This window comes from Pseudonaja textilis, chromosome 1 (genome assembly GCF_049901715.1).
Source record: "Pseudonaja textilis isolate UNSWEBS1 chromosome 1, rPseTex1.2, whole genome shotgun sequence".
Classification (NCBI taxonomy): domain Eukaryota; kingdom Metazoa; phylum Chordata; class Lepidosauria; order Squamata; family Elapidae; genus Pseudonaja; species Pseudonaja textilis.
The window spans coordinates 238,414,922-238,428,534 of record NC_141990.1 but is presented as its reverse complement, the minus strand read 5'-3'; the positions used below and the strand labels follow the sequence as shown (position 1 = coordinate 238,428,534).

Genomic DNA, 13,613 nt, shown 5'->3' with positions numbered 1-13,613 from the left:
ACCCCCTAACATTCATAATCTTATGTTGTTGATTATGTTGTCTAGTTTTAGTTGAGTTCCCATGTTTGTTATTTATTAGTTTGCTGTTTTTATCTTGTTTTTATTTCCTGTTAGCTGCCCAGAGTCATATGTTTGAGATGGGTAGCCATATAAATTAAACAAACAATAATTCAAACTCTTAGATGTTTCAACATTCACATTTCTGGTAATAATTTTAATTAATTCAATTAATCCATTAGTGATCTAATAAAAATCATAACAATAGTATAAAAACCACAATGTTGTAATTTTTTCTAGGACAAATTGTATCAGAGGTACAAGTCTGAAGTCCTTTGGCTTAATTATTTGTGGTCTTGGCCTGACTGTGGAAAGTTATATTAATACAATGTGGTCAGTATTAAACCTCATTCCATTTTTTTTTCTTCAAAAATGTCTCTGATTTCTGTCTAGAAAGGTAACAGATGCAACTCCAAGCCACAGGTTTCTCTTATAGCGCTGTTTTTTCTTTTTCTTGTACAATGAGTCACTTTATGCCTCTAAATATCTTAGTTTCCTCTCTACAGAATTCTTGTGTGTTAGATGGTAGTTTCGCATGAGTTTATTTTTATTGTTTGGTCTACATGCAGCTGTTTTAGTTTCTGAGACAACAAAAAGCACTTTGTTAAAAGCTCCTTGATTCTTTCCAAGACATGAGCCTGGATACCCGTAATATTATTCTGAAAATTGAAATGAATATGAGGCCTTGCTAGGATTGAAAACATTTACTACACCACTGAATTGTTCACAAGTGATTATATTAAAGATGGAATTGCATCCAAATATGTATTAAATTTTTTAGAGTTTCGAGGCATACCATAAAACTGCAAGTGTGACAGGTTCTTGCCCAGAGGTTTTCTGAAATTCAAAATCATTATTTCAGAAAGGTTCTTTTGAAGATTTTAATCAAAGAAATATTATCCCAATTCATTTTAGTATACAATATGAGATTGGGGGGTCAACGTGACAATAAAATGCAAAGTTGTACAAATATGTAGTTGTATTCTAATTCTATTTAAAAATGTTTCAGCGGCATATTAATATCTTTTAGTTTGCAAAATAAACACCATATAGAAAAAATATTTTTTCTGTCACATTCTTTTCTACAACTATATCACAAAACCGCACAAAATATGCTCTGTACTTTTGATTTCTAAAATGTAGGCAACACCCCCCCACACCCCAAAAAATCTTAAGCAGTTTAATACTACGCAACAATATTACACATTACTGAAATGTTGGGGGGGGGGGGGCGGTTTGCCTAAATTCTTAATTTTTCAATCACTAATTTATGAGAAAGCATCCATTCATTTTTAAGGAATCACATCTTTTAGAAAAATCACTTTGTCTGATATTCCTGAAATTGTTTACTAAATTTCAGCATGATACTCATAATATTATTATAATGGGGGAAATATAGTCTTCCCTTTTCCTACTATGAAATGTTGCCTGCGTTCTGATATCAAGCCAAATCATGCTTTAATATTATTTGAATGAACCATGAAGAGACAATACATTTCATGGGAAAATGTGATAAATATACTGATTCAGGTTGACTGATTAGTTATGATTTGAGCAAAATAAAGATTGATTCATTTATATATAACAGCAAATTCCTTTATTTTCTTTTTTACAAAAACTGAAATACATTAGAAAGCTGCATCATATAAGGAATTTCTTAGCTACTTTTATGGGTCTGGAAAAAAAGGTATATTACCAGCTATAACTCAATATAGAATCAACAAATCTCACTTGCAATGATCAAAATTATGCTATTATATAAATTTGCAACCAGACCTGAATCTCATTATCAGATGATTTACACCATTACTGTGCTTTGGGGACACCAATTAAACAAGGACAGCAGTTCGTAAGGTCATAGCTAATTAATCCAAAAAACTATAAATACACTTTAATATACACCACTCCATGTAGAGAATTTGGGAACAAAGCATCAACACCTCATAATGGGCTGCACAATTAAGTATGAAGGTTAAATACACATAGACACTTAACTCAGCCTTTATGTTTATATATATATATATGTATGTATGTATGTATGTAACATTTTTGAAAACTAAATGGAAAAAGATAGGCCATCAAAAAGAACAACATGGGGAAGATTTGCATCTGAAAGCTTTGATGCTTGGGGCAAAATGCAAGTAAGCGACAAAACAAGAAAGAGCGAACCATGTCCAGTGATCCTGAGCAAATTAAAGCCTCCTGTTGTTCAGATAACACCTCAGAATGGGGACTCTGCTTGAGGCTGCATCATTACCGAAGCAGTCAGGCAGAGAAGCTGAAGAACTAAATATATAAGGCTTAGTGTGTTCAACATACTTTCATCTAAGCAACATCCTAAAATATCTGTTCCTTCAGCAAATGTTTTCCTACGATGGGTTGTTTCTGACACAACAGGCAAGCAATCTGACATTGACAGAGATCACTTTATCCTAGAGTATTGAACATTTCTTCTCTCTTCTGCGATATCCCCCATCTTGCACTTATAATGTCGATTTATTTTTCCAAAATAGATCTCTTCCAGCTCGATTCTGATTCTGATTATAAACCAAAAGGGCAAGCAACCCTATGACTATAACCAGTCCATAAGGTAAACCGACAGATCAAAAGCATTGTTTACTAAAAAGAAAAGAGTAGCTGGCCCACATCTGTTCAAGATATCCATTAAAGCCCACCCCATCTGATCTCTTCAGGGTTCTGATTGGATCAGAGAAAGACAGGAGATAGGCAGCCACACTTAATTTAACATACACCCTTAGCCTGAGCATAAAAACTGCACAAGCTACATGTTCTATGGCAAAGGTCTTCAAACTTGGCAAGTTTAAGACTTGTGGACTTCAAATCCCAGAATTCCTGAGCTAACGTGACTGGAGGAGGAATTCTGGGAGTTGAAGTCCACAAGTCTTAAAGCTGTCAAGTTTGAAGACCCCTGTTCTATGGGGATTCTAACAAACATGATCCATATCCAAAGGTTGTCCCAAGTTATGCCCTCAACATTTCCCTGTGCATTATGACCCCATTACTGCAGAAGAAGAAGAAAACCAGGAGGAAAAATCCAAGTGTTACCTGCTAATGCTTATTTGTCAATGTCTATATCCAATTTCTGCAATTTTTTTTTCAGCAGACACTATGTGATGTATGAACTAAATTTCAAGCACCCAACTTCTTTCACACTTGTCTCCTCCACCGGTATTACATGGGGAAATTTTGAATATATGATTCAACAACAAGACAGTTATCTTTATATAGTCAAATGATTTACACCATTACCGTAATAACATACAGCAAAATCAAGCTTAGGAGATGATGAAAAGCAAATTTAATATATGCTTGGTGATACACCTATGAAAAACAGCATTTGTCACATTTCTGGCTTTCAGTTGTCTACAGGATAGAGCATATTCCACAGTGTGTGTGTTTCTTATAGTGACTAGCACATGGAGATAAATTTCCATTGTTTTTACCTTAATTTCTCCAGAAAGGAAAGAAGTAGCTAAAGTTGTACAACAGAATGAGCAATTAATCTATCTCAGGAATCCAAACAATGACTACTATAGAAATCTGACAGGACCTCCACTTCCTCACTTGCTCATACCAAAGTCTGCATCTCATAATGCAGACACAAAATAGGAGCTGTGACATAAGTTATTTCTTCCTGCTCTTCACTTTCAAAATGAGGATCTCTTAAGCCTCTCCCTAATTTTCATAAATATGACAAACTGTATCCTGGCAATGCTAATTTTCCCATATTCTGCTATCATATCTTTATTTTGGTCAATTTCTTTCAATAAGGCTTCCAAGGTGTACATTTAAGCTAATTTGGTTTTCATCAAGAAGAAAAGAAAGTCTGCAGTTCTGACAGGAAAGCACATTCATAGCAAAACAATATGAAACCATACGACACTATCATGCTAGCCTAACTAACAATACACATCTGATTTTTACATCTGTCAAGAGACCAACCCTCAGAGTTATTATGAAGACATTTTTTTTAATAAGTTTTATTTGGGTTTTCACAAAAAAAAAAAAAGAAATACAAGTAAAATATCTTTTTTGAAAGTGGCATAATCCCAGATTACATCTCTTCGTACAGACACAAATTCAAGTTTATGCTCATTTTTTATATTCCATTCCATATCTTATTACTATTCTACATTTTCTACATAGCTTCTCCCCTCTTTTAATTTTCTTAATTTTATTTTATTTATTTCATCTCAATTCAAATCATGGTACTTATATTCTTTGTCTGTCCTGTTTCAACTGTCTACTATCTTTTCTCATTAAACAAAATTTCTCCTGTAATCACTGATTGGAGTATGACACCTTTATATCTTTCCCCTAAAATTATAACACTTAATATAATACATAACTTTCATTCAGATTCTGCTTGGCACATTCTAAAACTACACATTGTATTCTTAAAAAAGGAAAAAAAGATTATACATGTATAATATAATTAAAACAACAATCCGTTCCAATTCAATTCTGTCATTAATATTAATATTCATTTAGATCTTAACATTTGGCACATTACTTTTCAAATAAATATCATATTTCTATGGGAACAATTATAAACTTTCCATAGTTAATTCCCCCCACCTTCACTTATATTTTATAAAACATTGACTAATTAAAATGTTCCCATTCCTTCCTAATTCAATTTTCTCATTTATTTTATTTCATTTATTTTAATCACAAACATTTCCCCAAACCACATCAACTACTTTATCCCTCTTTTTAATCATATGTTGTTTCCAATTTTCTAAAATTATTTCTATTACAAATATAACAATACAATCTTATGTACCTTCACAGAATCCCTTTTTCAGTTAGATTTTCACCCATTATCTCTAAATAGGTCCTGTTTCTTTACATCTTGCTCCAAACCTTTATAACTTCTCTTCCTTTCCCTCTTCCCTCTCTTACATTTTTTGTAATATGTGGTTCCCAAAAATATAGACACTGATAAGAGATCACACAAAGCACTTTTTTCCTATACATCAAACAACCAGACAATATTGTCTGCCGATGTTTACTAGCAATTTAACTGTCTAAATATTTCATAAAGTTGATCTCCAGAGAATATAAGAGGGACCATTACTGGCTTGCTAGTTGCCTGTGAGTTGTATTGCCCGACTGCTGTAAAGGTACAACAGCTGGTTGTGCTCTCAGTTTAAATACACAACCTATTTTAAAGCATGTATAAAATACCTGATTAAGCAAATCCTACCTCTGCCCACCTAGGTTTCATTATAGATGTGTCTCAGATCCAGAGTGTTTTCAACCCCTGGTCTCAGTGCTAGAATATGCAAGATGCTTATGGACCTGTACACAGTATCATTGCATCTCCATTTACTCCTGTCCTATTTGTGAAATCTTAATAAAGAATAAAAATATATTTTTAAAAAGCTACCATTAATGTTATTCTAAAAATAGAATAAGGACACTTCTATAGAAACTAAAACATGCTGGCCTTCTATTCACATGTATTGTGAACCTTCAAATTTCTTTAGATATTACCATCCAAGACCTTTCTTTTACTCTGGAAAATGCAAATAAATCAAACTTATACTGCCAGGAAAAATGGCTGTGCTTCCAGTGCTTACTGAGAGAGGGTTATATGTTGTCTCCCTTAATTAAACTGAAGAGGATTTCCCAAAGAATCACCAAACCTGACATTGCTTGATAGATAGGCAATCTCAGATTTACCGGTTATTTCACCAAGAAAGTATTTCAATTACTTTTACAGAATCTGGTGGCTGACCTTACCAGTTTACATATTTAGGAATAACAACCAAAACAACAACTGGAGTAGTAATTGACTGGAATTTTCTATATTCATAGGAATGTTTGAAAATAAAAGCTTGGTTTCAAAAGGGCCTAGTTCGATCACAAGGTGTAAATAAGGCTGAGAAGAGCTGTAAAAATTTTTACAGTATTTAAGTTCTGTGTAAAAAAAGAAAACCTCCCGGAGAGATGAATAATATGCAGAAACAGGTTTACATGCAAAATTGCATTTTTAAAAAATGAGGTCCCATGGAGGCTGTTTGGGAGCAAAATCAGCTTCAACAGAACGCCTACAAAACTGTATACATCCCAACCAATTTGATTATCATCATAGTTTTTATCTCTTTCCACATTTAAAATTCTTCCCCCAACATACCATTCTCCTATTGGTCATCTCTTTGGTGGAAAGAGATATACAAATACAGGGAATTCTAAATTCCTGTTTATTTTTAGCATGCCTCTTATTTTCTTACTACATCACAATGAACTCTATATTGAAGAATAATAAAGCTACTACATAATACATTATGATCATATTGATTCATTTCAGACTACAGATAGTCCTTGACTTACAATAGTTTGTTTATGAACTGTTCAAAGTTACAACTGAAAAAGTAACTTATTACTAAAAGTGACTTCATATTTCTATGAAGGTTAATCAGTATTAAAATCCCACCAGTCTAGCATCCCTACAATCACGTGATTTACATTCAGATGCTTGACAACTGACTTAGATTTATGACAGTTGCAGCATCCTGGAGTCATGTGGTTCCATTTTGCACCCTTCTGACAAGCAAAGTCAATCTGGGAAACCACACTTAACCATGTTACTAATTTAAGAACTACAATGATTCACTTAATAAATGTGGCCAGAAAAATTGTAAAATTGAGTAAACTCACTTAACAAATTTCTCACACCAGTATAAATGTTGGGCTCAGTTATAGTCATAAGTTGGAGGACTACCTGTACTCCAAATCAACTTTATCCTATTAAAAGTGATGTGTATTCCATTTTGTTTTAAAAGGCAGCTAACGATCTAAGGAGTTGATTTGCAGCATATCAAATGTCAGGGGAATGTTAACTTGTGAATGCAGCTCATATGAAAGTCCCAGTAAATTCAATTGGACAGAATCTTTAATATATGTGTTTAGGTTTGCAGCTTCAAAAATTACTGTGATTAACAGGTGCTGAATTAGTAAAAGAGCTTTTAAACTGGTAATTTCATATTTTTATTCTCAAAAGTAGGAGAATATAATTCAGCACTGGAAATGTTTTGTACAAAGCATTTAAGTGTTTTTTCCCTGAGAAAACAGAGGAAATAGATTATCTTCGGTGCCTATCATTGAAGACAGAAATCCATTTTTGTTCTTTTTCCTCTTTTTTTGTTTCTCTCTCTCTCCATCCCCATATTCATACGTAGACATGCCCACAAACACATACACTAGAAAAAAAGTTGAGCTTGTTGAACTCTCAAATTCTAAGCATTGTGTGAATATTACGAGGGAGAAATAAGGAGGGAAAAATAGCATTTGACATGGGCTTCTCCAGTGCTGAATGTGTACTTTTTTTAAAAAAAAAAAAAGAATTTTATTTCAGTCTCAATCTCTCTCACACACAAACAATCACACAAAGCATTTCACTGAGTAATGTACAATCCTCCAGTCCTTGAAATGGTGGTAGAGAATAGGAGTTGGCAAGCAGATGAGATTACTGCTAAAAACAATTTCCAGTCAATTGATGTTGGAAAACTTTCTGTAAGGAATGTTGACCTGCATGAGCATAACAACTGCACATAAATCTTCTCAATTTAGCCATTTTATTAGTCCATGAAAGCTATGAATGAAATATTCCAGATGGACAATATAAGCTATTAGGAAATCAAGACTGGTTGTAACCAAACATCTCTTGCTGAGAAATGGACTATGTTTCTCTTCTGTTTAGCTATTCCTCTGCTTTGTTGTACAATCTTTTGCCTATTAAAAAGATCTGAAAATCACAGGACCCAAAACAGAACGATCTATGCTGCATCTTTTACTTTGGCTATTTACACATATTTCTATGAAGGTTAATCAGTATTAAAATCCCACCAGTCCAATGGTACTTATTCCTATGTGTGTACGCTTAGAATTGCAGCATTCACTACTTAGACATGTATAAATGTAGTTCTTTTTTATTTTTTATTCCCCCTTCAGAGTAGCATGCTAGGGGCCACAATCACCAAAACAGGCAGAATCAGGAAAAAAAATGTAGTCAGAACCAGAACAAAAGTCAAAATGGATTTCATTTAAATGTATACAATTACATTATTACATGTTAATATGATTGCTCTATTTGTCACATTGAAAGAGAACAAATCTAAATCCAAAGAAATTCAATTTCATTTTTCTTTAGGACATCCTGGAGAAACAAATGTTTAAATTCTCACTCTAGGTAATACCATATAATTTAAAAAAAAAATAAAGCACATTATTTGTTTCTATATAATGTAGGACTCAAATTACAATTACAATTGGAACCAGGATTTCCTTTACTAAGGTGTTGTTAAGTGAGTTGCAATCAATTTTATAACTTTTGCCACAATTGTTCAGCAAATCAGTATAGCTGCTAAGTGAATCATACAGTCATTAAATAAATCTAGCTTCCTCCATTCACTATCAACCCTGAAGTTGGAAGAACTGTGGCCATTTTCTTTTTATAATTTTTTTTCTAGGGAGTTTTCTCTTCTCACTGCTTCAGGGCTGACACAGCCTGGAGCAAAGGGGGCAGGGAGGAAGATATAGAGATAGCTGCAGTGGTGTAGCCAAAATAAAATTATTTCCCCTGGGAAACAAGGATGCTGGTGCAGGTGTTCGAAAGGTAGAGAGTGAGGTCACCTAGCAACTGGATTACATGCTGATTGGACCATGTGATTGGTGACTTTGGGAGGAAGTGACAAAGTTTTACTTTTAAATGAGTATAAAACCGGCAGGAACTTAGAGCTGGTTTTCCACCAGGAATATGCCAATTTGATATGTCCCAATAAAAATGTTCTTTGAAGAATATGCCTGCCTCGGAGTTCTAATTGAACGGGATGTATTACTTGGGACCTTGATATTCACTTTGCTTGTTGGAAGCCTCTGGGAAGGTTACAAAGGGTGGTCCCAGGCTGCTGAAACCATTGTAAATACATGCCATTTGCCAAGTGCCTGAATGTTGATCATGTGACCATGGAAATGCTGTGACTGTTGTAAGTGTGAGGACCAGTTTTAAATAACGTTTTTCAATGCCATTGTAACTTCAAACAGTCATTAAATGAATGGATGTAAGTAAATATACAATTTAAAAATAATCACAACTATCAGAAAAGTTTCCAATTGAATTAACCTTTCATCTTCAAAAAGGTTAATGATGGCCACTATCCATTTTGTCTTGAGTAGTGCAACTACCTTCAATGGTCCAAAGCTAAAAGAGGTGATACAAACATAAACTGTATTAGTAAATACCTGCCTGAAATTGGTAAATTTGATTAGGAAATAAAAACAAGCGATTTTTACAACATAAGGGTGAACTATCTGGAAATTTCTAAGGTTAGCAATTAGTGGAGTGTTTACATCTCAAGTGCTATAACGCTGGACAGCTGCACTTCAAAAAATAACTGATATCTGAAGGAATAACTGCCTTTCTGGATGTTTTTCTGGATATATAAACATAAAACTGAAAAAAATTTGGATTTGTCAAAGCATAGTTCATTTGATAAAAGAAATCTGAAGCTTTAATCCAAAGACACAAGGCAATTTTCTCTTTTAACTTAATTTATTGCTTAAAGAAGGATCGCCCAAATAATCATGTCATTTAGGTACGATGAAACAAACACAGCTCAAGAAGTTAAGCCCTAGAAGAAGGAGGGATTTGCCTTTATTTATAACCTGCAAGAACCGAACAATCCCACAAATGCTCTTTTGCTAGAAGTGGGGAAATATTTCATTGCTTTTTTTTTTTTGGCATTCTTCCCTACCAATTCCCTGCTCAAAATCGTTTTAAGGATGCATTAATTTATCAGAATGTATCATTGTTCATAGGGTCTCCTGACACTTTTCTCCTTTGTTAACGTAGTATTGAGGTGGGTTTAATTTTTTAATTTTTTATTTTGTTATAATTAAAAATAAAAATCTCTTGCCAATGCATTCTAATACTCAGATTTCAACTCACCAAGAAACTAGAATAATGAATGCTCCTGACTACTTAGCAAATACATTATTTCCAAGTCAAATACTCTCCATATCTCTCTTTACTACTCATTTTTCATTATCTCTCAGTAATTCAAAGGTTGGTGACTCAAAGTCAGAGACAAGAGCTAAAATGAGCTGCTTAATGCTGAAACTGGATGAGGTTCATGACTTCAAGTGCACCCAGTCAAGCGAAAGAGAACAAAAGCAATAAAAACAATAAATAAATAAATTGTAAAAAGCACAGACAACAAATCAATGGCATCATCAGAGCATTTTTGATTTTTTTTTTGTTTCAAATACCAAGTACAATCAAAGACACCAGAAATCTTGAAAAATAAAGAGGAAGCATGCAGGATTTTTGAAGTGTGTTTCACACTGCAGTCTATTTAATTACCATTTCAAAGAAAAAAAGTTACATCTTTAAATCTTATCATTTTTACTACCCAGATGTGGAAGGAAAGGAAGAAAAGACAAGGAATTAATCTGATTTCACAAGTTATCAATGTGCAGCTATCATAAGCAAGGAGGTCAAAGACTGCTTGCTGGTGGTGGGATATCTTGAGAAGACACTGAATACAGATAGTTGGCTGCAACTTAATGATAAAATGCTTAAAGCCAGAATTAACAAGCTAATGAGTAAGAATACCTCAATGCCCATTCTGAGTATAACTACAGCCAGCACTGCCCGAATTAATTCCTCTTCTGCTACATATTTCAGGTGCTTAATTTTTCATATCAATGGGGGGAAAGTGCCTGAAAGTTTGCCTGTAAAAAATTAATAGTTTTATTTTAAACATTTCACATTTGAATCTCTTGGAATGAGTCCTGTTTCTCCGTAGCTTTCTCCCTGGTTGGAACTCATATTATAAAATATCCTTCAATGAGATTGATCTTGTATCTCTTTTGTCTTTTTAGTACCAGAGAAATATCTTCCAGGACTTTTCAATAGTTTTTAAACAAAATATCTCAAATATACCAAGATTCATATCTGAAAGAGTGACTCAATCAAAGCTGTCAGTTAGATAATGGGCAGAGACCAGATAAGCTAGAAAACTTCAACTCTGATCAACCAATCCTGAACAGCAAGTTTTGCACCTCTCTCCCATTATCAGACCTACCAGGTAGACCAGACCAGGAAATCAACTCCACAGAAAAACTTAAATTACTTTTATTGAGATTGGCAATGCAGATAGTCTTCATTTAATGACTTCCTTGTTTAGCAATCACTCATAGTTACGATGGTGATGAAAAAGTAACTTTATGATCAACTCTCCCATCCATAACTTCAGCAGGTCCATAAATCAAAGGGAAGCTGTAGTAATATCCAAGGAGTTACGGTTGCACTTTGCAATCATTTTGCTTAGCAACCAAGTTGCCAGTCCCCATTAATTGGTTGTTAAATGAGGAATACCCGTTGTTATCAGAATCTTGCTAATCTTCCCCACGTGCATTTTTCCATCAAAGTACAACAAATTGTACACATTTTTGTACAATTAGAGAGGCATCTGAACTGAGCAGCTTCTGAACATTATCTAATTATTCTTTAAAAGACTTTTAAACAGGCTTTAGCCCCTTTTTGCTTAATGAGAATTTCTGTATATCTCTGTCAAGTTTACACTCAGAAACTTTTAGAAAAGGGATGGACCAGTTCCAATTGGCCTTTGTTCTTCTCTCAATAACTCTCTTCAGTCTGGCCTCTACTAGATAAGAAAAATGTCCCCACCCAGAGAAGAGTTGAAGAATCAGAAGAACTTGTCCATCTAAAGAAATGTGGAGCTATATGTGAATTAAAACTTTATTAATATATTCTTATTCCTATTTTATCTGAATTGTACCAAGAGGTGTATGAATGTGTAATCTATATGGAATATAAACAGTAATATACTCTGCAGGATTCATGATACTATCCTTTTCTTTTCTCCCGTTGTCTTCAGCATTCAATTTGCTTTTTAATCTTAATCTACACTATAAACAATTTATAACTTCTGAAGTCAACAGAAGAGAAAATTCATCTTACCACAATCTGACCACTTTGGTAGCTGTAGCACGCTCTTCTTCCTGAATCAAGCACCAGATAGGAATTTCATCTCTACAAGAAGGAAATGACGGCAGGGACAAAACAGACTCTCCAAAGGGTGGTGGGAAGGTCCAACATGATAGATTCTGTGGATGGTTTAGGGATCACCACTTGAGAGAACCAAGTGGGTAGATCCACTACATGCCTATGCAGAAGGACACAGACCAGGACAAAAACCCTCTGTTGCATTAACACACAGTTCATTATAAAAGTGGCATATGCAAAGGCCTAGTGAAATGGAAAACACTGACAAATACATATTTAAAAACAAGGAAATCTGCCTGAATTTGAAAGAAAAAATAAAAAGTGTGGTAAAGATACACCCAACCTGCACAACATATTACTGAATAAAAATATCAGAATATTCAAAATAATTGCCTAAAATAGTAGTATTTCTTTAAAATAGTAGTAGTATTGAGAACTACATTCTCAAATCTTTGTACAATACATTTTAGAGAAGAACAGTGGGAGCTTTTGTTTGCTTTGTTTTGTTTTTAATGTGGAAGATCACTAGTCGTATTACATTAAAAATTAAGGATCAACATAATTTTAAAAAAAACATGATTTTGCCATTTGGTTAAGCTGTTGAACATCACCGGGGGGAATGGGGGGGATGAGGGCTGCCCTATCTTAGCCACTGCCCTATCTTAGCTGAAAGACCATTCTTATTCACTACCCAGATGTCATTTTGAGAGAACGCCTAATAAGAATGAATCAAGGCAAAGAGACATACAAGTGAGAATATAACTGTATTGCAGAAAGGAATCCAGCTTTCACTCATTAAGTATCCTTGGGTAGGGAGGGGGGACAGCCTGGCACAGAAATCTAAACTCCTCTTGAAGGGAGCTGGAGAGAGAAAACAAGAGTAGTTGATGAAGCAGTTCGCTACCAGACATAACTGAGGAAAATCCTGATCAACAGCTACATGAAGCTGTGTTTTTTCCCTGATAAATAAAGTAATAATCCACAGCAGTCGTTCATGTGAGTAGCAAAGATGATTAGGGAAGTGAAGGATAAAATATATGAAGAATGATTTCAGGAACTGGGTATGTCTAGTTTGATGAAAAGAAGAACTAGGGGTGACATGATAGCAGGGTCACAATATCTAAGGGGCTGTCAGAAAGAAGAGGGGGGGTCAACGTATTCTCAGGGGTGGGATTCAACTGGTGTTACTACCAGTTTGGTGACTATGGCACACTGTGCATGCGTGTAAAAAAAAAATCAGCTGTGCCACCCAAACAGCTGAAAAGCGCTGCGCACGGATGCACAGTGTTTGCAAAGCCTCTTTTTTCCTGCTTTTTCAACTGTAGCTGTGCTGTGCAAAGCAGCTGAGGTTGACAAAACAGGAAATAAAGGTCAGGTAAGAGCCCGGGCAGGCAGGTGGACCCAACAGCAACAAACACAGAACCGGTTCAGTGTCTGCTGCTCTTCAGAGCTACCGGTTCTTTAGAACAGGGCAGAACCGGTAGCATCCCACCCCTGC

General features: G+C 34.7%; 1 protein-coding gene across 5 annotated transcripts in view; it reads right to left on the bottom strand.

Annotated features, from left to right (window-relative positions):
• SOX6 (SRY-box transcription factor 6) overlaps positions 1-13,613 on the bottom strand; it is a 465,066-nt gene that overhangs the window by 390,081 nt on the left and 61,372 nt on the right. The gene's annotated exons all lie outside the window — the stretch shown is intronic.